Raw genomic sequence first — 4072 nt, 5'->3', positions numbered from 1 at the left:
TGATAATCAGTTATGAAAGAGTTGGCTACTCTGATCAATACAATGATTCAAGACAATTTCAAAGGACTCATGATGAAAATAATAGTATCTCCCTCCAGAGAGAAAACTGAACTCTGGGGCAAGATAAAGTATAATTTTCTCACTTTATTTTTTATATGGCTAATCTAGAAATATGTTTTCCATGATTTTACATATGAAAAAGGAAAAAAAATAACTCTTTGGGGTCCTCCTTTTGCTGCTGTTGTGTTCTGTTATTGTCATGGTTTTTAACCTAATATGTGTCTTCCTCTTTCTGTTTCAATTTTTTACTGTATTTTATTTGTCTCCTCAAAATTATGAAGCAAATGAAGTTTTATGATGGAATCTACAAGTCAAAAGTCATTTCGAGAAAAAAAAAGAAGAAATGGTGGAAGTCGCAAATAGGAAAACTAAAATTTGATGTGAGGAAAAAGATCTTCAGAGAGGTTTTAAAAAGTGTAGTGGGTGTGTGCCCTCACCTTGGCATGTCCAAGCAAAGGCTGTACAGCTATAAGTCATATTTTATAATGGGGATTCCTTTAGTGTACTGATTGGGTTTTGGTGGTGACTAGTGAGGTCCTTTCCAACCTTTAAATCTGGTGGTGCCATGAGCCACTGCTCTCCTTTGTCTTGAGGCAGTTTACTGTCTTTCCAAAGGGAAGACTTCACATTTGGAAGAATGCACTTGAGGTTTCCTCACCCTTAGTGTTAGAGCTTGGAGAACAAAACATTAATTGACACCCTGAAAAATGCAGAAACATCAGAAAACTACATTAGCCATGGTCATGCCTGCAACTATGTGAGGTTTCTATAGGATTGGTACTGGCAGTGCCTTTTGTTCAGCTATATCCCCATTTGATTAGAACACTCTTAAGCAGATAGGTGTATACTGATCCCATGTGATCCAGTGCATCTGATTAATTATACAGTACATGAAAAAGTGTCGTTATCGATGTTACTTTTCCTCTGGAGGGAGAAATTTGACCTTAGTTTGATCGGTTTTTCTTTGTAATAGGTAAATAGTACTTGGTCCATAGTAAAGGCTTATAGGATTCTTGATGATTTGTACCCATATATACATGATGATGAACTCACGGATGTTAAGTGTGTGTGTGTGTGTGTGTGTGTGTGTGTGTGTGTGCGTGTGTGTGTGTGTGTGTGTGTGTGTGTGTGTGTGTAGAATAGTATGAGATACATATTTTCAGTATGTTTGCAACTTCTGAAACAATTTTATGGAAGACAAATATCATACGCCCTTAAAACAACTACTTAGGGAAACATATGGTCTAACTTAATCCAATTTCATGATGCTCAAAAAAACTGGTTCAAGTCTTCTGGGCTTCTCTCTATCTCTCTGTGTGTCTCTCTCTGCCCAGTCAACAATTTATATCAACTGTCCTTATTGTAATGATAAATTGACCTTATGCCTCTTCAATTCAGCCAAGATTTTTTTCTTAACCATAAACTTATTGCATATAAAAACAAACAAACATAAAACTAACATTATACTACTGTCCTTATGATGCCTATGATGACAACCATTTAATTGAGTAGCTACATGCCATAATAGGTAGAGCCCTGGGATTTCACCGTCAAATGAGAAGAGAGCTGGGTTTGAATCCATCCACACACACAGAGTGTCTATGTTTGGGGATATCATTTCCTATGACTAGGAAATTCCCTTAACCTCTCTCAGTCTCTTTCCTCATTTATACAATGGGGATAACAATGCCAGTTCCCTCAAAGGATTGTTCTGAAGAGCAAAGGAGACTTGGGACTACCAACCCTTCTTGGACATATGAATGTCCCATATGCATTTCTCCCAGCTCTGAGCCCTCAATGTCTGGCATTTAGTCATCCTTTAATAAATGTTATTGGAGTTTCATTTTCCCACTAAGTTTTTATCATAGGGACATACTCAAAATCATGGGCAACAGAATATGAAAACCACAAGGGAAGTTTGGGGATCACTACAGAACTCATGAGATTCCTGGTCAACATGAATAAACCATTCTCAATGTAATGGGTGACCAATTCTCTGGCACTCTTGGGTGTGCAAAACCTTTTATGTGCATCATCTCACTTAAGCCTCATTCTCACCCTGTGAAGGAGGTGATTTTCCCTCCTTTCCTAATGGGGAAAGTGGGCTGAGGCAATTGAAGTGACTTGTTGAGGGTTGAAAAATGGCATCAGAGGCACATTGAAACCCAGTGCTTCTTGACTCCAAGTGCAGTGGGTGATCTACTATGCCAGGCAGCATCTCAGAATAAGTCCCTTGCGACAGCATTAATTTGTGCCCTTCTTACTTCTCACCTATACTAAATATTACAAGCCTTTCTCATTTTCTTTACTGACTGAATTTACTCTTCCCAATCCACACTGTGCTTTTGCATCATTATTTCAGGGAGTCTCTGATCTCTCTGATGTGTGGACTCCATCTGGCCACACAGACAATAACCGAAGTGCTCCTTCACACCCAGTGGCATCCTCATCCATATACTCTATTAAGTGTCCTTTGAAAGGATCTTTCTACACATGAGATACCTTTCTCCAGGTGCTCTAGGATGTGATGGATCCTAGAGCACTGAGGGAGTCTCCTTTGGTTATCTCTGATCTTCTTCCGTTTTCCATTGGACAATGGATAGGATTTTGCATTTTTTGGGTGATGTTTCACCATTTCTTACCTAGAGACCATTGTTGCACTCAGATCTCAACCTTCTCATACCCCACATCGACAAGTTTGGTTATTTGGAGATCAAGAGACAAGAGAGTGCCAAAGCCAATTTTTCATTACCTTGCCAGATGATTGGTAAATTTTCAATGTGAACATTTACATCTTAGAAATTGGGACATGTGAGAAATCAAGGCAGGCCTTAGGGTTTTGTTAATTCTCTAAACTTTGGAAAGTGATGCAGAAAAATGTTAACTGTGTAGATGAAATTTAAAAGTGTGCTGTGCATGCATTTCTTGGGGGCAATGCAGCTAGTTTGGAAAAATTGAGCAGCATCCCGCCGTCCTGCTGTTGCAGAGTCTGAGTGACTTTCATTTTTGGGACTTTATCCCAATGAGCAAACCTCTTAGTTAGATAATGTATGTCATAAATCATCTTACTTCATGTTATCATTTTAGTTTTACCTTCTTTTCCTCCTCTACAATTAACTATGTGCTTTTCCTTGCTTAGCTCCTCTTGGCCTAATACAGCCCATACTTTCCTGATGGATTGTCTAGTCAGCATGTTCTCAGTGCCTTTTACCTTTCCAACAGTGTCTGCTGAAACTTAATCTATTTGAGGCAGCTAGGGACACTGTGGGTAGGACAGTGATCTGCAGTCAGGAAGACTTGAGTTCAGATGTGACCTCAGACAAATGCTAGCTATATGACTCTGTGCATGTCAATAAACTTTGTTTTATCTCAGTTTCCTCAACTGTAAAATGGGTATCATAATAGCACCTATCTTAAATGGTTGTTGTGAAGATTAAATGAGATAACATTTTTATAGAGCTTAGAACAGTTCCTTCCTATTTTCCTTCCCTCTTCCCTCCCCTCCTCCCCTCCCTCCCTTCCTTCCTCCCTTTCTTCCTTCCTTCTTTCCTTCCATCTTACCTTCTCTCCCCCTATCCCTCCCTCTCTCCTTCCCTCCCTCCCCCCTTTCCTTTAGAGCTCAATTTCTTCCTACTCTACTCAGAGAAGCCTCCTTTGAACTCCGTGGCTAGGAATAAGTGCATAGAAAACTGAATGAATGCATGCATAAAAAAAGGAGGTTCTGATGAGTTGTAGTCCTAGTTATTGTTTTGTTTTGTTCTGTTTTGTCTGATCTTTCTCTAGATGGCAAGTTTCTTGAGGTCAGAGGCTCATCAATGTGTCTCTGGCACCAAACCCAGTGCTTGAAGAACAGCTTATACAATTTATACAAAATTGTAGAGAAAAATAGCTTTGAAAACTCTGACCAATGCAATGATAATCCATCAGTGAAAAATAATGAGAAGGTAACTAGTTGGCAAAATGGATAGAGAGTGTGCTAGGAGTCATGAAATCCTGAGTTCAAATGTGGCAA

Source organism: Notamacropus eugenii, chromosome 3, assembly GCF_028372415.1.
Source record: "Notamacropus eugenii isolate mMacEug1 chromosome 3, mMacEug1.pri_v2, whole genome shotgun sequence".
Lineage (NCBI taxonomy): Eukaryota > Metazoa > Chordata > Mammalia > Diprotodontia > Macropodidae > Notamacropus > Notamacropus eugenii.
This window is presented reverse-complemented; position numbering follows the sequence as displayed.